At 41.3% G+C, this 24268-nt stretch overlaps 1 protein-coding gene across 1 annotated transcript in view; it reads right to left on the bottom strand.

The window, feature by feature from the left end:
- The window catches only part of drp2 (dystrophin related protein 2), a 104599-nt gene extending 83037 nt beyond the window's left edge, over positions 1–21562 (bottom strand). The window contains exon 1 of the mRNA XM_085789432.1: positions 21394–21562. The gene's annotated coding sequence lies outside the window, so the exon portion shown is untranslated. The remainder of the gene's footprint in view (positions 1–21393) is intronic.
- Between the last annotated feature and the right edge of the window lie 2706 nt (positions 21563–24268).

Raw genomic sequence — 24268 nt, 5'->3', positions numbered from 1 at the left:
AAATCTCTGGAAATAACTTTACACAAGAAGTGAGAGTGAACCAAAAAAGTTGCAAAGTTGCAGCCGTAAGACCAAAACAACTAAGTGAAAGGGATTATAAAAGCATGAGCAGGGGGAGCCCATAGAGTCGGGTGATATTTCTCTCAGCCTGACGCTATAAGGGAAACCTTTCACATTACAAGTGGATGTTTGATTCACAGTTAATGCAAATTCATCTTTTACTTTGGCAGCTTTAGCAGCTTTAAGCTTTTATGTCAACGGGCCAATGCTCTTGACTTTTTATCAAAGCTCCAAATATTTTCTAATGCAGTCGCTGATGATTTAACCAAAGGAGTTTGAAGTGCTCCAGATGCCAGTAACCTAAAATATGCAAGAAATGGACATAACTTTTATACTTCAAAAACTCAGGGCTCTATGAAAAACTTCTCTCACTTCATAACTTAATCCCTGTTCTTTCAAGATGCTGCCACCCGTTTATAGAGAACTAGATTTGTTTTGCAAACATTCCTAATACAATGAGTGTTTTTTTTCTCTTGTTTGAAGAAAACAACTCTTTTAAGGCTTAATAGCAAACCAAAATCTCAGATAGAGTTATTTTTGCAGCATGCCCTGAGTGGTCTCTGCATCAAACAGCTCTCGCAGCAAGGAATGAAACAAATGTCCACTTTACTCAGCTGTTTTGTCACAGACGGCATCCTAATGAGCTTATTGTCAAACACTTTCCATTTTTTATTTCATACAATCAACTCCATCTCTCCTGCTGTCTCTCCTTTTCAATATAATTGAATTTACAGCTGTGCAACCTTAATGAAATCTGAAAACCTCATGCAGTTTCACATATAGCTTATTTAACCCTAATGCATTTCAATCAGTGTGTGAGCATGTGCGTGTGTGCACGCTTTGCATGCAAATACCCACCTTAAGATTCATATGTCATCTGTTCAATTTATAACTAATGAACAGAGCTTAATAGAGTTAAGATGTAAAGGGCTGTTTCTATTCTTGAATGATGACATTTGAGATATTTCATCTTGTGTCAAAAAAAAAAAACTAAACAGCTCCTTTGGTATAAAATGGTTTCTGAAAATGACAAGCAGGTATAAATCAAAGTAACAAATTAAAAACAAAAGACCACAGGGCTTGAAATTACCAGCAAAGGGACCAAAGAGAAAAAAGAAAAGAAAAGAAAAGAAAAGAAAGAAAGAACGAACTCGCCCATTGCATGTTCAAGCTCATTACTAAGCAAAAGCAAAAATGCTGATTAACTCAACAGATTGGAATACTTTTCTCGAGTGAATAATTTCCAGCACACCTTTGGCAAACTTGAGTGAGCAGACTGAAAAATACAAAACATGCACTGAGAAAGGCAGAGGCACAGCTTTGAGGCTGAGCAGCCAGATGCAAAAAAAAAAAAAGTCCAATTCTGTTGTGGTTTGGAAATATGATAAAACGGGTGATATCCAGTTCACTAGTCTGTAACCACAAAGAAGTGCCCTCAATGTCCTGATAATGTCATTTTCATTGTGTGAGCCATGTACAATAAAATGTTTAGTGATGCAATGTTGTGCTTAAGATGTATGCTATCCTTTTAGTCTACAGTGGTGTAATACATGAAGTATGTGACAAGGCAACTGGCAAAGAACTAAAGCACAACAGCAAAGCAGCACACCACTAAAGACGATTTAAGTCAGTGCATATTTTAAACAGATTATTTAGTCAGTCCTTTACAACTATATCAAAATGAGCCAAGACAAAAAAAAAACTTGAGTCTCTAAGGAGTTTATATTATGGCCTCAGCTGTATTGTTTGGAGTGTCGTACAAAATTTAAAAACTCCACAAAGTCAATAAATTAAGCGAGTCCCTTGTGTTTTAAATTCCCATTTACTAACAAGTGCATCTGCTCTGTTTAGTGTTAATTAAAGAAAATTAACACAAAGAAATGCATGTAGCGCCTTACAATTACTGTGTAAGCAACGCTGATTAAAAGTCAACCCTGTCATTGCTTCCGTATGCGCAGTGATGTGTGGAGAGGGAACGCCTGGTTCAGAAAAGAGGTAATTTCACAAACCCCAGTCGAAATCCCTGCTAATTAAGACGAGTTTCTTCCATTGCGAAGACGACGAGATGAAATATTCAGCTGGGAGAGAATTCACATTCAGAGTCAGCTCAAGTTTAAAACAAAAAAAGATGTTACTTTTATCCTTCTGATAGTTTCTCTCACAGGTTTTCTGGTTAATCACACCTTTTCTCCCACAGAGCTCCCACAATGACATATTCATCAGGCTGCTTATAGAAAATTGTACCATAACTGAATTTATTGCAGCTCTGGTACTTCTACTTCTAAGGCCATGAATCATTACCAGTTATATGACGATCATGGAGACAAAAGAAGTTAAAATACAGCTACACAATTAAATTCTGTTATTTCTGGACTTCCACAGAGAGGTGAGGATCAGTGACCTCCAGGCTGAACAAGTCAGGGTTATGCCATCATACAAGGTCCTGAAATAAATCATGTGGTTCAGAAAACCTTGCAATTATCCTGGGATAATGATGGAAATAGTCAATCATCAATTCACATCAAAAATCACAGTTTTTGGTTTAGCAATGGCACAGCAGCTGACAACAAAATAAAAAATAATGTTTATTAAAAGCCACAGTTTTGTTATAGCCTTGTGTGTCATTTGGGATTAATAGCGCATGTAAAAAACAGATGGTGCTGCCTTGAATTGAGGCGGTTAAAGTGAGCATTTTCTAATTTGGGGTTTAAATGATTAAAATAGCAGAGGGACCATAAAGTCACAAAATAAAGGTAATAATAGATTTTTTAATTTCATTTTCACAGGGTGCGCACTGTGACCTTGTCTAACCTGACTACACATAATTTACCTGACTTTAGTTCCAAGTAATGCATTTTCCCCGCTTTCAACAATAACAGCTTTTTTTTGTTTGAATAATACAAGCCGGGCTCTAGCTGAAAAATGCCATCTAACAAACTACAGCTTGCTTTTATTTAAACAAATATATTTCTCATTACATCCAGCCAGATAGAACTGAGGGGGGTTGAATCATGAAAAATTTCAGTCTCACGCCAAGAGTTTTGGTGAAAATCTCAGCTTCTCTGATACTTCACACTTTACACTTGTTTATTTTGTTCAACAACATAGACAAATTTCTTGAATGTGTTATGTTTTTGTCTTAGCACTGGAAAGAGATAAATAAGAACAGAAAGAAGAAAATCAATCTTTTGACTCCAAATAAACGATGAAAAAAGATGAGTCAGTGCCAGGGCCGTTGCTAGGAATTCTGGACCCCCTTAAAGAATACTAAAGTGGGCCCCTCCCCCTAACTTTTCCTTTTTTTTCTTAGACTATGTATGTATTATCGTTTTTTATTTAGCCTTCTTTGTTTTGATGCTAATGCAGCATTACACTGCAAAAACTCAAGTGTCTTAGCAAGAATATTTGTCTTATTTCTAGTCAAAACAAATCTCATTATACTTAAAATAAGACTCATCATATTAAAAGTAGCTTGTTTTTAGACACTTTTTACTTCTTTCAAGCATATATTCACTTGGAATAAGTAGAAAAAATCTGATAGTGGAGCAAGTTTTCCTTCCTTATTACAAGCACAAAAAACTGTCTCACTTTGACAATATCAATGTAATGCTTGTTTTTGGTGTCTCTTCCTAATTTATTCGACGCAGATTTGTTAATGATTGTCATCTACGCTGTCATCTAGTGTTGTTTTTACAGTTGTACAACTGCTTCCTGTCAAACGTGAAGAGCAAAGTGTCTATTGGAGGTTTCTCTTGCATCGCTGCTGTGCACCTACTGTAGACTTGCAGTATAGTGGGGGCAGACAACTGACAGATTGACAGAGAGGCAGATATAAATGTGTGACATGTTACAAAACATCTAATCTAAAGTCACAACTGTGAAATCATAAAAAAGGCAAATTCCCCAGAGAGAGGTTTTCGTATCTAAAGGAGAATAAGGTATAATTACTGCATATTCAGTGCAACTGTGCACAGAGTGCCAGTATGTGCTAATGATGAACATCCGCTGTAATAAAGGCAGCAGAAAGCACAAATCAACAGGGAAAGTGCTTTAATGGATTCAACACTCCTCCAAGGCTCATATGAAAGCACGAATCTCATTATGACAGCAAGAAAAAGGCTTTTGACAAGGAACCGTGTGACATTTGGCTCAACTGTCCACACTCACTGGCCTGTCAACCTTGTCACTTCCCATTTGCTGAGGGAGCCATAGCGATTCCAATAGATGGGAATCTGTTTGACAGCTTGCTGGCCATTAAAAAGGTGACAATGAATTCCACAGAATATGTGCAGCCTGGAGTGTGAGCTGCAGCTCGAGCGTAAATCAGAGTTTGACTGAGAAAGAGCAGCACCAAGCAGCAGAGCCACTTCATCAAACAGAGGAGGAGACGCAAAACACACAGGAGACATACAAATTTAACAAACATTACAACAGAAATAGAAAATGCAGCACTGATGCTTCGGCTGTGTCACAAAACACTGGGACATTAACTCCGTGGCTGACTAACTATGTAATTGGGACAGGCACAAATCCAGTGTGAAAGCAGCTGTTTGCGTAAACAGGGTCGTGTCTGTTTTCCTCTCGCTGAACACAAATAACTTTATAAAAAAATATGTTTCAAGAATCATTTACATGCAGCAAAACAGGACAGACTAAATTGAAAACACTGGGATAAAATTGGGACAATGACTGAGCAGAAGAGGAAGAGAAAAGAGCTTAACTCAGAAGAGAAAATGAACAATTCAGATCTTCAGAACTTAACCTAAATAGCAAGTCAGACGTGAGGAAAATCAATGCCCAGGCACTGTAAGTTTGCTGATTAGCTATAAGCAGATTGCAGGTAGGCTAAAAGAAAAGGAGAGAATAATTTGTTTCCATTAGACGAATCTAGGGTGTGTTTCAATGCGCTAATGAAGAGCTAATGATAGAGGAGAGTTTAAAATATTCAGGTAGCACTCATCCGCTGTGAAACTCTGAGACCTGCATTAACATTCCTTCACCTCTTTTTACCCTTCTTCATGCCCTCGATTCAAGGTCTATTCATTTGGACTCCTTTTGATTATTGCAGAGATTCCACCCAAAGGGGAGTAAATCCTGCTGTAGACCCACACAACATTTGCCGTATATCATTACACGTGGGACAGGATTGCAAATCGGGTTGGAAAAGAAAATGCTGAGTGGGCCTTGCAAACACATTCCCAAACAAACTGTCCTTTCAGTGAAGGACAGTAGGCAGAGAGCTGGACTGGAAAGAACTGACCTGACATTTAAGGCAACTGAATATACCGTTGCATAAAAAGTGAGCTCTGAATGAATCATTTCTCCTGAGTTTGGAACAAATTTTAACCTGACGCGCCAGATGGGTTGTTTCACAGAACCATCTGGCAAAAAGTGTTGGCTTTGTTGGAATCTGTTTGAAAAAAGGCAGGAGCTGTCAAAACGGATAAATATTTGGCAGGTGATTGGATGAACCTCTTATCGTATGACGTATTAAGAGAGTGCCGAAGAGGAAACACAACAATGAGTCTGAGGATCTCTAAAAGCTGTAGTTAGCACACCGGTAGAAGATTCTTGCCGTTTTGGGAAGAAACATTTGCACATGAAAGGCAATCTTACAAATACCACAACAGTCGCTTCTCCCTAGGCGTCACCAGTCGCTCTTCAGAGGACGCTGATTGGTCTGAACCACTGTGGTTCTGCCACAAGATAACAGCTTTGAGTCTGGCAAGATGGGTTCTGGAGTGAGAAATCCAACCAACACGCAAGGTAAAATAAGTTTAGTTCATAATCAGTGTACTCCTTTGAAAACAGGCCCTTACAGGTTGGGGTGAGCAGCTTGGCTTAGATGGAAGAGTTGACAAAAAACAGGAATTTCTCAAAGGAGAAGTTATTTGTTAAATCCACACTGGTTATAATTGTAACTGTGGATGGAAACATGGTAGAGGGACAAACAACCTATATAGTCACTGTGTCCCAGCTCCGTGATAATAGTCAAAGATGATGAAGACTGAAAGCTGTTAAATGATTAGAAACAAAAAAAATTAGAAATATCTGCTCACGCAGGTGTCAGGTGTCAGGCCAGCGAAACCAAATTAATTATTCTGTAAAAGAACATTTCCACAATAGTGAAGCTGAGCCTAATTTCATTAAGTCGTGGTAAATCAAGTTGCTTTTCTGTTTTTTGTCATGTACCGATGTTTGTCCAAAAAGATTATACTTTAATCCTCTGTCTATTTAGCACAGAGGAATAATGTTCAGGCTTCAGGCTGCTTTGTAAAAATAAGGTTAATATGTGTTTAAGTCAAAACAGCAATATCAAAACATAAAATCAAGTTTGAGACCACTTTTTCTCTTGTCATACTGCATTTTCACAAAAAACAAACAAAACAAAACAAAAAAGAACATTTGTATCTGTTTAAAGCCTGTATGTATGACTGACTGTTTGTCTTTTTGGCAACACTGTTCATTATTCAGTACCGATAGGAATGATCAATAACAACTTTTATTCTAACAAGACTAAGTGTCTGCAGCCATGTGCAACTGCTGGATAAATCAAAATTTGGCCTTATGATGGTGCCAGAGCAGGGATCGACGAACTTCACTCTCTAAACAGTTTTTCTTTTTGTAGAGAGAAAAAATGTCCTGTCTGCAGTCTGGAGCTGCAAAATATATTTGGATATTTGATATGTAAATATTAATTAGCCTGTGAATACTAATAGTTCTAAATGAGTGTTCGTTCATTTATTCATTCATGTTTCACCAGATCAGAGCACCAGAGATCACATACGTTCATAGCAACACCATCTCATCTCAGGCAGTAGACCGTCTAGTGGACTTTATGTCCTCCATTGTCATTATTTTGGTCCTGTTTTTGATGAGAACGATGTTTCTGTAATTTTCTGAGCTCCCTCAGTTTTGTGTTTGAAATCTAACAGCTCTGTTATTCTAATAAATCATGTGTTCACCACCCGTGAACACCTTTCCACACCTTACTATCTCCTGAGCCGTCACAAGCCGAGTAACAGTTAAGAGTTTTGATATCAGATCCATTTCTAAAAACTGCTTTTGCTCTGCTCTGCTGTCTACCGTGCAGCTCCAAAACTATCATCTTTCTTTCATCCATCAACCTGATTCTTTTCAGCAAACACGGTGCTTCTTGTTCTGGAAAAGTCTTTCAACATTACATTTTTGCTGTTTGCCAACTTCTCGCCACAGATCAAACGTTCTGGTGAGCCAGCAGTAATGGTGGCTAAAGCAGACGAATCTGTTTGTGCACAATTAAATTCTCAGTTTTACTCCAAGACTTTCTTCTTCTTCTTCTTTTTTGGAATATTTTGAATCCGAAGCTATTTTAGGAAAACACCCACTCAAGCCACCGTGGTAGTGGACTGCTTGACTTTGCCACCCACAGAGCGCCGCTGAGTGTGGATAAAAACAGCACTTGAGTAATTCACTTTGCTACTATGGACCAGTTCAGTTGTGAATCAGTCTTGAAGTTCAAAATGAAGAATCTCTACCAGGCTCACTGCATGCAGGAATGGCCCAGATGGCCCGAGCAGCACTAAGGTGCCATCTTTAATCTGCACCTCCCACCAGTCAGCGCCACACAGGTGACAGGGACACATTTGATCTGCAGCCTGACAGTGAGGAACCAATCATTTGTCAAAATGTCTGTATACATTTGCTGCTCTTCTCTGAGCAGCACACTTTGCCCTCTTAGTGCCAACTCATCGTGAAGCCAGAACACACACAGAGCTCATTGGGGTTGACACTGACAAGATCTTATGAAATAATTATGGTCCGATTCCCAGCCAAACCCAGACAGGAAACTCATGCGGGACATGGCATCCACCCAGGTAGTTTCTTATTTATCCACTCAGCCTTCTTATGTAATATACAACTCTGCAAAAAAAGATTCTGTTAGGAGCACTGCTCTGGAGTTCGATCAAGGTTTTCCATATGAGCGTGTGAGTTCTGTTTGATTCCCGGCCGGCGCTCAAGCCTTGAAGCTGGAATTGGTCGCTACAGTTCCTGAGGGAGGAGGCATGAAAGGTTAATGACTTTCTCTGGTGGCTCTCAAGAGTGCAAGCAGCAGGCAGTGCCCCCTGTAAAGACCATTCAAACACTAAGCTATAGCTGCTTCCATCAACGAGCTCCTGCCAGTTTCTCCATTAACGTGTACAGGAAATGATCTAGAATCAGTGGACCAAAAGGGTTTTTTCCCCAGTCATCGGATTATGTTGTCAAATCCTGTGTTTTTCCACCTTTTCGCCACATATATTGTGTCTACAAATGATGGAGGAAAGACTTAAATTTCCCAGTATCTTTTGTGCGCTCCAATGAGGATGGAGCCGTGAGCCCCAGAGGAAAGCAAGTCTTTAATCAAGTACGTAAGCAGACTCATAAACTATCCTGAGAGACGTCCCTTAGGCACCTTGCAGGGTAAACAATACCATCACTCTGTCATGATCCTGAATTAAGATATTACCGCATGCATGTAATTAACATTTGTATTCAGCCCCCCAACAATATTTCATCATGACTAAATAAATATTGAGCGACACCTTCATGAGCAATGCTGTCTTTTTCTTTTTCTGCAGTGAGCAGTAACTAGATTAAATGGAGGGGGGGGGGGGTTCTAAAGCAGAAAACAGGACACGCAAAGTATTTGTGGAGCACAAAAATAGCAAACCGCCATCAAAGCCAGTCCTCTCTCCTCTCTCTCTGAAAAACCCAGGCAGCGGCCCTGCTTCAGATGTGAGCATTGTCCACAGTGGCACATCAAGCTTTTATGGGCCAACCATCGGTGGGGATCAAGTGCAGAGAGAGCTGGTTTACAGTGACATGTCTCATTTTTTAAAGGATGGGCCTGTGGGAGACAGGTATGAGGCAGAAGTGAGTTTAGAGAGTGATGTACTGTGACCATTGGTGTGGAAACCTAAATAAATGAGTCCTCGTCTTTCTAGGAACTGTTACTATCCTGCTTTTAACAGAAAATGCATTCGCTTCATGTTCCTTGCCGAAATAACTACAAAAGGTGAAAAACATTTGAATAGCAAGAAAGGGGAGTTTGTTAACAACAGACATAGCGAAAGGTTATGGTGAGCTTGTGAGCCTGCGATGATAGGATCTGAAGTGTGAGGCTATAGCTTCGTGCCTGCAGCCAGCCATCCTCTCAAGGGAGAAAACATGGGAGCAAGGGAGTGAGAAAGGACTGAGGGAGAAGAGGCTTTGAAGATCACAATGCTGCCATCCAGTCTGGTGCTTGGTTCCCCCGTTCCCAGTTATCTGCAACACTTCCTTTCTTTCCTCTCCCTCGTTACCTCCTGGTCTTTTCTCTTATAGTGCCGGGGAAGAGATGTTGAGGAGGACGCTGGCGTTTTCTCAAGTCTCCTATATCCTTTTTTTTCCCCCCATTAGCCTCGATTCTTCGCAAACAACCTGACATCACCATCAACCGTTTGATATGCAGAGAAAAGAAGAGAAAGACAGAGGGGACGGGGCGAAAACTGTGGCGATGAGGGACAGAGGGGGGAGGCGTTGGGAAGGAGGGGAGAGCGGCACAACAGCGAAGGGAGTCGAGGAGAGACGAGCAGCCGAGCAGGAAAAGAGCTTAGCAGTAATGAAGGAGGGCTTGCCCCACTAGAGGATGCACATCCTCTGAAGAAACAAACCAACATTTCCAGGAAAATGACTCACTTAGGCAAACTCTTTTTAAGGATGGGTAGAGGAGGAAGAGGAGGACTGAAAAAGAAAATTAGGCAAAGAAAGAAGCATGCAGCCTGTTATTGACAGGATCACTCATGCAGTGTGAGTGCTGTGGAGCAGCCAGCCCACGAGCCATTTCTGAACTCACCACAAACCTTACACCGGCGACAGGAAGAGTGCCAGCACCTTCAGCTGTATGTCACCACTACCACCTCCCATCAACACCGTCCTCACTCTCCCCTCTTCATACACTACTATCAGCTTTCAAACTCAACACACCACTGTTCTGAGACCTATCAGTCACAGTAATAAAACACGCTGCTGTCACAGTGACACCCCCAGCTCTTCTCTCCCCTCGGCCTCAGATTGTTGCTCTTTACTCTCTTAACACTCTCTACCCGACCTCCCCTTCCCCCTCTCTCTCTCTCTCAGCTACTTGACATTAGGTGTGTTGAAGAAGTGCTGTCACATTTACCTCCAGTCCAGTGAATCAGACTTTTTTTTTTTTTTAACAGCAGAGACTTGTCATAGCAGCGAAAGCACAGGTGCAACAAATAATAATCACGGTGGCTCTGTGTGAGCCACGACGTCGGTGAGTCAGAGCACTCAGCACCAGGACTCTCAAACTGCAACGCTTAAATAGAGAGGAGCCATCATCGGTGTAATTAATTATACTTGTGCCTTTCCTGCTATGACAAGTCAAAATGGCTGCTGTGAAAAAAAGTCTATAGCTCAGCACTCAGCACTGAATAAGAATATCATGGATCGGTTGAAGCAATAAAGAAATACTGAACAGAGCAATTATAGACTCATAAGTGTCTATAAGCCTTCAGGTACAGTCGATGTAGCTGCTTCAGTTTCAAGACACTGGAGTAGAGCAGAGCTATTTATATAAATGTATAACAGTGCTTTTCCTACTATGACAAGTAAAAAGGTTATCAGTCTGATTTCAAACCAAATGTAATGCAAATTTGAACCAATAAAAAGAAACAATGACAGGAAATATGAAATAATTTGTTTAAATCCACTATTGTTATGCAAATATAAGGCATTTAGTACAGCTGGTTGGTTTCAAATTGCTGCTGGTGCTAGTTTTCCAGTTGGGTACTAATTAATAGGCTACTGTTGCAGAAGAAGAGGGTGCAACAAGAAGACGTAATAAAAAAAGAGCATCAGTTAAAAATAAAATTGAAAAATGAATTGTGACATTTTCCCATGTTTTATTTGAAAAATACAATAGTCCACACACATCTGATATTCTCACCTGCTGCTATTTTCTCCTCAGTGTAGCAGGAGCCTCAGTGGGAAGCCCTTTTTTTCATTAAATGTATTGATATGTGATATTCCTCGTGATCTATTTTTGCGCTGTATTTTCTTGTTCTTTGTTCCTCAAATTCAACAAAGAAAGGACTGGCAAAATAATTACACATATCTTCAATGAAAATAAACATAAATGTCAGGAAAATAACAGGAGATTGTAAGTATAAGTAGTCACAGCAGAGTAAAAGTAGAGTTTTAGGACATAGTGGCACTAATTAATACTGCTGCAGAAGAAGGGGGTGCAACAAGAAGACGTAATAAAAAGAGCATCGGTCAAAACTAAAATTGAAAAATGAATTGTGACATTTTCCATGTTTTGATTAAAAAAAAATGCAATAGTTCAGTGTAGCAGGAGCCTCAGTGGGAAGCCCTCGTTTGACAGTATTTTAAACTTTCCAAAGCTCGCAATTCGGTGAGAGTCATGGTCATTTCATGCAGCAGTCGGTCAGGTGTGCTGAGGTGAGGAAGTACTGTAGGGTGCAAACTTCCCTCTCAAGCTCTCACTCTCTTCTATTCTTCACAAAACCATTTCTATCACTTTTCAAGGCAACAGTAAACGCCTGTGAGGAGAAGCTGTCTCACTCCCATCCCCATTTGCACCATTCATCACGACTTGCCCTTTGCTGTGACTGCAGGCTTTTCACTCCACCTCCAGTGTGGCCATTCACAGCAGCTACCAACACACTTCCCATGTGGTGAGGCTACACTTTGCACCAACCACTTTTGTTTTGAGCTCACAGCTCAGCCTTTTATCCCCACATACTTGACACTTTTTTTTCTATTTGCCAAATCGTCTCTGTGACTTGCTGCAGTTTATCTTGAATGTTTCTACCTGCTCTTGTCTAGCTGCCATCTCTGATGTTATGGTTTTTCTCATCTTCTAGATTTGCTTAGCTGCACTGACCAATACTTCAGTAAAAGCCCGTTTTCACAGAATATATACAGTACATTGTCTCTGGAGTCCACTGCTTTTGAGTCCCACTTCATTAAATGTAACCACCGTAAGATCATCTAAGTAGTGAAGCTATGTTTCTAAACCTACATAAAAATTTCAGATGTTAAAGGAAAGCAAAACAGTTTCACTCAGCAGCACTCGAGAGACCGGGCAGCAGCAGACTGCGGGCTAAATACATCTCTCTCCCCTGGTAAGTATGTGTTTGTTGGCTGGTTGAGACGTTGGCCGTCACTAGGGTTTCTGGTCACGCTATTCTGCCTGGCATTATTACACCACCCATCACTCAGGACCACTGTGTACATTATTCATGCCCCCCGAGGAGTTCGTCAGAGGCTGTGACCGCAGGTGCTGTGACAGCGCTCTCAATCACAGCCGCCCACGCCGTCTGCTCATCCGACCCCACCGTGACATGGCAACCCCTGGTCCAGCTCGGTTCAGCGAGTGGACTCGGAGGCCCGGAGATCGGTGGGCAATGGGCGTCCATTCACAAGTAAATCCAAACACAAAGTCATCTGGAGACTGTGTTGTTCATTGGCGGCTTTGCGCTCAAGATGGAAGCTTGGGGGACACAGATTTCCGCCACACAAATAACGACCGGCGCCACACATATCAGCTTGCGCCTGTCAACTTTAGCACACTCCTGGGTAACAAATAGCCAGGGGATTTTATTAACTTGTTTGTTCAATTTCACAGAGCCACATAACTCCTACTGCCATCACACATGCGTATACAGAACTTCTCAAAGCAGCAAAGCCTGTGAGCCGGGATGTGCATTTCCACTCTGCCGCTCAGATGTGTCCTGTCATCTTTCATGGCAATGAGTAAATTCTAGCGGTACATCTTTCTGCTGACAAAGTCGACCTGAAAAGGCTATTTACCTAATATTACTGCAATTGAAACACATGTGATCTTTCACATTCGTCCTGCTGCCCACGTTCGCCACTCAATCAGATATTAGAGGGAGTCAAGGTGAGCTGTCACGCGCCAAATGTCACGTTATTTATGACTGAGGTACGGTCTGCCACGGCAGAGTCATTTCTCCGCAGTGTGATACCACTCAAATCCTTGACTTATTACCCCACAGAGTGGCACCATGAGAGCAGTGGATAATCTGTGTGAGCATAAAAATTCAAGTGTGGTGCTAACCAGTAATGAATGGCTGAGAGGCTGGCGATGACAGAGATGCTGTGAAAATATTCTGTCAGTTTGAGGAGAAAATCTAGAGCAAATTAATTAGTGATGAGGAAATACGTGTGCTGTAGGTCTTCTAAGTGATACTGAGCTTCTAAGCAGAACATTGAGTTGTTGAGCTTCTTGGACGATTTATATGTGCGTTCTCATGTTGCTAATTATCTCTTTCCCTTCCTTCCTGCAACACGTGGTGGAAGCGGGTCTAGTCCTTTTCGACCCTTTTAAAACACCAACACATCATTCTCTGCATTACATAATTCAACAAATCATCTCGCTAATTTTGGGAGAGTGAAAGGGATTTATTCATGATTTATTACACTTTGAAATTTACAAGCTTGTTGCTCGAACTAAGACGTTACAGACTGAGTAGAAAGAGATAAACATCGCATTCACTGCTGAAGTGTGGTAAAAAAAAAAATGTAATAATAATAATAATCACCATATTCATTTCTATATTTGTTTTTATATCTGAATATATTTCATATCTGGCAGAATTATCTCTTTTTCTGTTTGTTTATGAGCTTAGAGAGATTTTGTGACCTGCTTGGCCGTGCAATGATGATAAACAGAGAGAGAGAAAAACATTTTTTCTCTCATGTAGCTGATGAAGACTGAGTGAGAATTTGGACTAATATCATGGTGAGGATACTAAGCATCTAGAGCTTCTACTAACCTCAAACCTCTCAGTGTATTGATTTTAATATGTTCTACAGTAACTGTTTAACTTATCTGTGCACAGCACCATCCGTGGCTTTGCATGTCTTCTTACCTGAGTAACTAAAAGTTTTCAGATTCAGCTCAGAGACAGAGTTTACCCACAAGTACAATATAAATGTGAGTATAGTGGGTGGTGTGCTGCCTATCTGTGTTAGCTCTGTGGCAAACTGGCGAGCTGCCTTCTGTGTTTCACTGCCTTCTGCTGAGAGTATGTTTGGACAGACTTCAGCCATCACTGAAATGAGCAAAAGGATAAAGAAAATAAATTATACGCCAGCGTAATTTTACAGTATATACAGACAGAGACAGGGAATAGCTATGGGTTTGCAATTTGTTGTTAAACTGCAGCTAAAAACTGCAGCTTTGTCTTCATCACCACATTCAAATGCCCTTCCTGCAGCAGAGGTTATGGAGTAATGAATTTGTTGACTTCTGCAGAGTGCTCTTAGTGGCTGCCTCCACCACTATAAGCAGGGATTAACTTCTTCCTAATGAAGGGCAATTCAGTGCTGGTATTAGGACCAATGGGTACCAATGAGAAGACCTTGTGTCCCTCACCCTCACAATTACTGTGCCCCAGGATTAGCGCTAAAGGTGTGAAAATATCGACAGAATGCTAAATGCAGCGAAAGCATGCATACCAACACACATTTAACCTGACATCTACATGAGTTCAAACAACCACATGTGTCTTTTATGGGTGCACATACGAACGCACGAAACACACACTCTCACACAGAAAAGATCATTGGGCCTCATTCACGAACCGTTCTTAAGAAAAAATTTGTTCTTAAGTCCTACTTACGAAGTTTTTACGAAGATTGTGGCATTCATGAATGTTTTCTTTTCCAAAATTTGTTCTTAACTAAGAACAAAATCTACGAACAGTCAGGAGTATACTTACGCACTTTTAGGTGCTGAGACTTCTGCAAAAATAACCGATTATAGCGTTTTCTTTTGTTCTGCAGTTGTATGATATTATATGATTTGAATAAGAATTATTTTCTTATCTTTTATGATGTTTTTAATAATCATATATATTAATAATAATAATAATTGACAAATCATTGCAGTCTCTTAAAAAACATTATAGACACTTAATTCATATCAGTTGTTTTTTTTTCTCTTTTTTGGGGGGGGCACTTACTGTAAGTGTTCACACTACACACAACTGTTTTTTTTTCATATGTGATAATATGATGATATTTATGATGGCACACGTGAGAGTGTGGTCTGAGCTGCATCCACTAGTGACGCTACTAAATATAGCCTAAATATAAAAATATAAACTAAATATAAGCCTTTTGTTTGTTTCTTTGTTTCATTCCTGCCACAGTAGCGCCACTTCACTACTAAAGTTCTTTTTACGTTTGGAGTCTGGTGCTCCCTCCCAGATTTTCATTTGAGCATTTCAACTTTCTTTCTCACTTCACCTTCTCTGCTCAGTGCCTGTGGGTTCTTTTTGCACACGGCCCTGCAGTCTCATGCCCTTTTACGGGCATTGATGGGGCCGTTACCTATGGTAATCCAATGTTAATTAGACTCACCTGGCACACGCCCTCAACTTACGAGGAGATGGCATTCATCAAGTAGGAACACAGCTGCGAACAATTCTGAGGCTTACGAACGCGTTGATGAATCTGACGTAGGGTTTTCTTAAGGAACCTCTTAAGAACAACTTAAGAAAGAATCTAAGAAGGTTCTTAAGAAGATATTGGTGAATGAGGCCCAATGACTGCCCCGCATAAGCCCTGGTTGCATCGCTCCCCTAATGGCTCAAAACACATGACAGTGACAGCACCTCGCACACAAACACCACCTATAGCTACGTCTCTGTCACCTCCACTCGTGCACACATGATAATGGTCTCAGCTGCATGAACGACAGGGCGCGATTTGTGATGCCTCCCCATCCCCTACACGGGTAAATGATGAGAGCGTATAATTCATTCTTGTCACTGCGCCGATAACAGTGATGGGTTTTTATCAAAAGAGCTTTTGCCACGTCAGCTAATGTGAAGCTACACCAACAGTGGAAGAGCACTCGGATATTTGCCTTTCAAGTGAGAGCACTACTACAACAATGTAAAACTACTCCAGTGCATCTTTCTTCAGTTCAATATATGTTTATGATAAAGTGGGTATTATCAGTAAAAAAAAGAAAAGAAAAACTTGTTCCAGGGGAAAATGGTCCCAGTTCTATTTGACATTATCATTGTGCATCATTTCACTGCAACAGAGTGGTGTGCTTTTTTGAAATACTTAATGCAATCAGCGAGCTGAGTCCTCAACCTAAGGTCAAGCCCCTCTTAAAAGTCACGACATAAATCTGAGGGGACTGAACAAAAATTGCAAACAGATCCTTTAAGGTCTGATGCATCTTTCCAAACCCCCTCCCTTTAAAGCAGAAGTAAGCGATCCAGTCGTTTTGGCTAACTTCTTGTCAGCCGATGGAGTTAGCAGTCCCCGCCCTCGTCCCTACGTCACCACATTCACGCGCATCCCTTGGCTGCACACACAGAGAGGACCGCCCCTTTATGCCGTTCTCTCTCCTCATTGGATAAAGGTTGTAGGATACAAGGAAAGTTTTCTCCTCGGCTTACAGCAGAGCAGAGTGACTGACAGACCCGTGTTTCAGACCAAACACTCAGTGATTGCTGTCGGAAGATATAACTATTTAAGACTTATATTAACACAAATATTCCGGTTACTTCTGATTTAACTTTCTAACAAAACGTCTTTGGCCCACATGAGAATCAGTGCAGCTCGTCGATGGCTTTATCACTTGAGCATAAACATATGTCATTTCAGGGCACTTGAATGACCTTTGAGTGCAATACTTGAAAAAATGTGACTTTCACAAGGTAATTTGCTTCAAAGCAGCTCTTATAAAGAAGAGATGAAACAACTCTTCCTGCTTCAGCTGCTTTAAAACACTCATGTTATTACTTTTTTTTTCCACGGTGCTGCTCCCACACAATAATGGTACTTATGCATAAATGATAATCACATTTCCTCACTGTGGCCCTTGGTGACATCCCTGTGACATCCACTGTGCTTATGTATAAATTATGTCCACATCTATTTAAGTGTTACTCACCAACCCACATCACAGAGCCATGTTCTCCATCTTTACATAAATCTCCTCTTTTCACTGTACAGAACATTTAACATGTTTGTGTGCCGTCTGTGCAGAGAGAGATTCTTTTTTTTTTTTTACTCAATCGTGTATGCACTGTGGGTCTGATGTAAAATAATAGAAAACATTTTTCAAATCAAATCAAGGCCATTACCTCAAGTCATAATACTGTAATTTAGCAGTTAATTGACGGAGCAGCATGTGATTCTCTGGGACATCCATCATACATGAGCCAGATTAATTTTTAATTTCTTCCACCTTTATGGAAATATAACATTTTTGTAAACATTGCACTTACAGAATGCTAAAAATACCTGCGTTTCCCTGAGGGTTTTACTCAAGAAATGTGCTGTACCAGCGAGACAGACTGCATACATGCATAATACCAGCGTTTATGGTCATCTGTCTGCTGAGGTGAAAGTGTTGTACTCGGAGCTAATTGGCTTCAATATGGCATAAAACAAGCCTTTAATCTGACTCATGCTCTCCTAATCACACTGCCCCATAATAACAATATCAGAAATCAAATTAATAGTGAGAACAGGCCTTGCTGTGGGCAGGAGGGGTAAGTGTGTGTTTGTGGGGTGAGGGCGAGGGGGTTTGGGCATCCTCAGACTGAGATGATACGTAGTTTGGATGGAGACAGAGGAGAGGGGAAATGTTCCAGGGGAACTGGAGCAAGCATCTGTCTGCTACGAAGGAAACGTCAGATCCTGTTAATCTTATCTGAATGGCTGCTCGCTGATGTGGATTTAATTTTATACAAGTGCACGCTGGCTGACTTGTGTGAGGGTGTGCCAGACTGCCTGTATACATATGCATATACATATACATACCAAGCATGGTGACATATTTTTCAGCCTTATGTTGTTTTTCCATTATATTCCAGTCTGGAGTTTACGTGTAACATGAATAACCTTGTTGTTCATATCCTCTAAGTATGAGCAGAAAAATTATCCAGGCCTGCAGGTGCGTGTTGATTTCTCACCATCTCTGCCATTATGAGACCATTTAAGAAACGTGATGTCACTGCTACAGTTTCCTGGTTTTTACTGGAGTACTTCAGAGAGTGTTCATTTTACATTATACTGAAGTCATAACCAGGTTTCTAAAACTGTGATTTCAGCTGTTTGCAGGCACAAAGGAAAAGAAGAGAAAACACAGCACAAACAAATTAGAAAAACAAAGCACAACACTTTTACATGATGGGAAAGGTAGAAACAACAACTCCGTCTCATGAGTTTACAACTAAGATGAAGCAATGTGTTTTGTTTTTCTCTGATGTCATTCAAGCTTTGACCTCAGGGCCAAATACTGTACAGTACGTAGGAACATATGCAAAACATCACACTTCACCACTCAATCTGTGCCTTAACATAAATTCCTGTTTCCTCTGATGGGAAGATGGAGATGCAGCGAACATAAACAACAGACCCTTACCTCCCACATATTCCCACACCAGCATGAAGACGAACTATCACCCATTTACCCATCTACACTTCAATAAAACACGCAACCACACACACACACACACACACACACACACACGTCAGAAGAACAAAAGTGAAGCTGATTCTGTCGAGAAGCTATATCTCTGTTCCTTCACCACCCCCATTCCCCGAACATTACCCATCATTCTCAGAGGCGACAGGCAAAGGGAGGGAGGGAGAGATACATGCTAAGTGAAATTGGAAATAAAGGGGTGAAGAGGAGGACTGGGAGATGTGACAGCGAAAAGGGAGACTAGTGAGTCGGGAGAGAGGATGACAGGGGAGTGCCACATTTGTTTCATCCTTTCAGCCTGCAACACCACACCGCGAGCCAGTCCTCCGGAGGAAAACGCGCACGAGCCAGAGTCGCGCACGAGCCGGAGTCGCGCTCATCGCAGCGCACAGCACACAGGACATGAAGGGAGGAGGGAGCCAAGAAAATGAAAGAGAGAGGGAGGCAGATTCAAATGAAAGAAGATATGAGAAGATCAAACTGTGACAAGGGAATGGAGCGGCAGAATTACAGAGTCAAGGAGAGTGGGAAGTGTGGAGAAAGAAAATGCGATGTGGAGCATGACGCTCTCAGGAGCCGCGGCGTTAGGTCTTTGACACTGCGACACACTCAGGGACATTCGGGGTGGGCAAGCAGACTATAAGCTGCCTTGAACATAGATTAGCGCGAGAGCCACAGGAACAGAGTATAGCGGGTGTTGTTAACAGTGAGCTCTGCACTGCACAGTTCTTCCTACAGTCACGTGAGGGTTTTAAAAACTTTAAAGCACTAATATGATGTTGATATATTTAGCCAGTTGCAGATGTTCTGAGTAATCATGAGCTTTATACTTTATTAAAACACGGATTATGATAGAAAGTAGAAAATGACACTGAAAATGTTATGTGCTAATAGGTGGGAATGAGCACAGTCAGAGGAATTACCGGCTGGGAGCTTCGGAGGAGATAAACCTCAGAGAAACATGCTGATGACTGCTGTCCATGCTACTTTGTTTGTTGATTAGCATAGGAATACAGTGGTGTGGGTACTGTACTGCCACTTTAGCTTATTGTCATCCACACACTTGGCCGGGGATGCTCTGTGACACAGGAGTGCAGCAACATGAGCTTCAGGAGGCTCATTTCAGCAGCTGACCAGATGAACACATTAAGGCTCATGGTGCCTTTGCTGCACTGGTTTGTACAAAAACAAAAAAGAGCATAGACTGCACTTGCTGGCTGTCCGTCATCAGCTCCGACTACACAACGCAGCAGCCCACAGATGAGAAAAGAGGAAAGGGTGGAAAGGAAAATCTCCCTAGCTGGAAAAGAATAGTAGACCGTTCTCAAATGTCTTAGAGCGAGATAACATTTTAACAGGCTGCAGCTCCAAAACCAGATCTCCGCTCGCTGTGCAGCAGCTGAGGCGAGGCAATGTTCCCTTGTGCCACACCAGTTGGATGACTGAGCGAGCACTGCACAGCGCTAATTTCTAACTGCCAACCCCGGGCATCGAGCTGGGCCCACATCCTCAGAATTGCCGCCACCTCATTGTGTATCTGCACACAAGCTCCTGTCTTGTTTCTGTCCAACAGCTACCATTTATGACCTTCTCCCAGCTCCCTCGCTCCCCTCTGTGCTGTTCTGATGTGAAAACTGGACTGAAGCTCAGTAATTTGGAGTCAGAGATAAGAGCAGGTGAAGGATATTCCTTGTGGCTCGACAGCGACTGAATTGGATCCAGAGGGTCAAACATACATAAATGACAAACGCAGCAGCAACCGGGGGGACACATTTATTTTACGAGGAGAAGCCGTGAACGACGGGCCAACACCAAAGCTAAGTGTAGGCGGATCTGATGATGAAATGCACTGTAGCAGAGCTGGAGGGGAGAGCAGGGAGAAGAAGGAAAGAAAAAAAACATCATGGCTTGCACCTATTTTTTGTGATCGTGTGAGCCTAATTTAGGAGTAGGAAGAAGAGTAAATAAAGCTTCAGGGATACAATTTTCAGTCAGGTCATGTGAGGACTTTCTGAAAAAAGAGGCAGCAGTGCTGTGTTTCACTTTGCCTCTAGATGTGGCTATAGGAGACAAGATATTGGGGTCACTAGGACAACTCAGTCTCCACTGGACCATGAACTAAAGTGATCATACATTAAACATAATAATCTGTAGGTTTATCACAACATGGAACCAATTTCAGGTGGCAAATGCACACAGAGTCAATGTTTGTCTGAGAATTTGATTAGTGCAGCTTTAAGAACCTAATATACTCATATCCATCAACTCATCAGCTAGTGTAACTGGCTTGATTGTCTGTGGTGCCACTTCATTTTCTCTTTAGGCAAGGTCAGATTTCATACAGTGCTAGTTCGTCCTCTGCTTTTTTTTTTTTTTTCCCACCTCACTGACACTGTAATGTGAAATGCAGTAGCTGAGTTTGACACATAGTCCAGGAGATGACACCTGGAGCCAGGATCGAAATAGTCAATGAACTAAGAAAAAGAAAAGGACAAAGACACAACAGCTTTGATCAGACCCCATGAGATTCCTCCTGAGCCCTCTAGCCTCTCCCTGTTAGTGTGTGTGTGGGAGAGAGTGTCCTGCATGCTTGGCTGGAGAAAATGCCTCTTTTACATGAAAAATGCACACATGAGTGACCCCAGAAGTAACAAACTAAATCTAAAAAACAACAAAACAAAAAACTATTCCCAAAAACAAGACCACATACTGTAATCTCAACCGCCTTTCAGTGCTTCTCCTACTCCAAAAAGAAAATAAAAAAAATTCAGTAGTCTAATACATGCATGCTTGATAGTTACCCAGCGGTGAAGACGTGATTGACGTGGGTGCAGGATCGGAGCCTCCCTTGAATTGAGCCAACGCTTCTGTGGCTGCCCTGCGCTGTGGAGGGAAGGAGGGGTGGGGGAGAGGCCTGGATGTGGAGCGAAGGCGGCAGCAGCAGCAGTGATCTCCTCACACTGTGCGGGGACCTACAACACAGGGAACAGGGTCAGAGACTCCTCCCCAGCGGACCGGTGGAGATTTGATAAGAGGCTGACAAAGGCACACCATTTAACAGCTGTCTTTTGGAGTTTAATCCTTTATTGGCGCTGGGCTAAATGCCAAAAGACCCAGGCCTTACTCATCCCTTAACCCAGCCACCCACACCCCCCGCCCCCCACCCCCCACCCCTCTTTCTCACATGCCAAATGACTTTCAGACCTGGGAGCAAAGCAGTAACAGCAGGGGTTTTAAAACATGGTGACACTGAGCGTAAGTAAAGGTTTCGCAGAACCTTTGAGCGAGATTGGCAGAGTAAGGCAGCTTAGACCTAGCTCAGCAAACTTCTATGAGTCTGGCCCAGTTGTTGTGCCGTTTATTATCAGCAGACCGCACACTCAGGTCTGGAATATAGCACTGCTGAGACACAGGGTACTGGCCGCTGGGAAGAAACGGGGAGCGAGGTGATGCAGGAGGAATGTCAATGAGTGTCCCCTCTCCTCCAGGAGATTTCATTTGCTACTCTGGCACAATGCTGCCCCACAAAGCAACTCTATCCTGGCCTCAGGTTTGATAGCAATGTTAAAGGCACCTAGAGGCGCTTTTCTCTGATTCCAAGCCTGACACCCTGACCATTAACCTGCACCGATAGCCACATTAATCGGCTTTGATACGGCCAATCCAGGCAATTTGCGGTGAAGACCAAGCCCAGACAGACTTGTTGGGAACAAGAGTTCTTGGAAAATAAGATGGTAGGAGATGTTTGTCAGCAAACGTGTTGGCTTAGAGATGTCATATTTCGTAATAAATCTAGTTAGGGTGCAGTGCAGAGGTTGGCAGGAAAAAGGAGAACACTCCCTAACAGTTCAAAACAGATATAAAAGTTTAATACCAAGCTGGCAGCAAGCAGCTGACAGAAAGGGAATGAGCTGAACTATTTTCAGAGTAGTATGAGACATTCATAATTCACATTATAGTTTTATATGAGGAAATACAAGATTCCCTCACATGTATTGACTTCCTATGTCTGTATGTAAATAGTAAGTAAGTTATATTTAGTGCCTCTTAAGAAGAGCAGGCGTCAGAGTGTTTAAAATTAAAAATTAAAATACAAATAGAGACATAACAAGACAAAAACAACACATGACAAACAGGTGGGGTTTTTTTATGAGCTGAAAGTGTGTCCACAATATCTCACAATATCCACAAATGGTCTCAGGCTCGTTATCCCTGAATAATTGTTAAATCTCCTCATCTCAGGGTGCAAAGGCTTTCACTAAAGACTTAAGAAATAAATATATAAATAATAAAATAATAAAATGTATGTTTTGTTTAATAGTTATCTTTTTAGCAATAGAAAGTTATCAACCAGTGGGTGTTTTATAGAGCTGGGGCGATTCAGTAGAATGGAAAGTTTTGAAATATTTTGAGATTTAATTGAATATCATCTGTAACACATTAAAGTTTAGGGCTGCCCTCAACCAAAGATTTTGTTGGTCGACCAGTAGTCGTCACTTATGGCGATTAGTCGACTAATCGACCCCCCACCTTGAGGGAAAAAAAAGAAAGAAAAAAAACGGAAAAAGGAAGCAAATGTAATGCAAACAGCATTGGGCCCGATACAACCATGGGGAACACCACAAGACAGATTCAGTTCAGATGAGGCATATTTATAAAAAATAAAAAAAGTGAATCAATCAGTCCATCAAAAGCAAATCAAATAGCTAAAAAAAAAAGAGCAAAAGCGGCAAGCAAATGGAAATATGGGAAAATATAGCTCCTTTTTTACTTTATGAGTATCTTTAAATGATGCACTTAGTGATCCCTCTTTTTAGTTTGAACTTCTTTTTGATGAATAGATATAGAATCTTTGTAATTCCCTTTTACTAACCATTATAATATCAAATCATGATTTCATTACTTAAGTACATTTGATTTATAGGTTACAAATGAGTTTGTGAACAAATATTTTAATGCCTATTTGCACAATAGCAATGCAGTGCTTCATATCCCCATGACACTGCCTGAGCGTCTAGACTTAAATACAGTGAGTCAAAAGCGGCACTGAGATCCGATAGTAGTGTGTTAATAGATCATTCAAGACGTTGAGAAGAGCAATAGAAACCAGACTGTACATCAGGCATATTTACATTTGTGCGAATGACAGAATAATTCATTGGTCTGACAGACTGGAATATGCAAAATACTCATGAAACATCCCACAAGGGTGTCAACCTGGAATCTAAAAGGAACAGCCTGATGTTATATCACCATCAAGTACAAGTGACAGTTCTCATTTTCAAATCAGACAGTCAAAAGCCAGCACAACCACTATTTCAGACTCCTGATCTCAATAAATTAAACCTCCTTGTTCACAGCTAATGAAGAGCTGTAATAATGTGGATATAATAATATGATCAAAGGTTGACATAGATATTCATTTAGTTATAGCAGGCCCACCCAGAGGGAGGAAACAGTGGGAAGCAAGAGCAATAGAGGGTGAGAAAAGAGAGCAGTGAGGAATAAAATGTTAAATACAGATATATGTGTGCACAAATAAGGCCAAAGCAATGTATTGATACCATTTATATACAGTAAATAATCTCATTTTAATATAATCAGTGCTTGTCACAAGTCTGAAAGAAATGTTAGAAAAGATAATCAAATGTGAAAATATCTATGAATGGCAACATT

The sequence above is a fragment of the Trachurus japonicus genome, chromosome 10, assembly GCF_045865225.1.
Source record: "Trachurus japonicus isolate A0001 chromosome 10, Traja_1.0".
Classification (NCBI taxonomy): Eukaryota; Metazoa; Chordata; class Actinopteri; order Carangiformes; family Carangidae; genus Trachurus; species Trachurus japonicus.
This window is presented reverse-complemented; position numbering and strand designations above follow the sequence as displayed.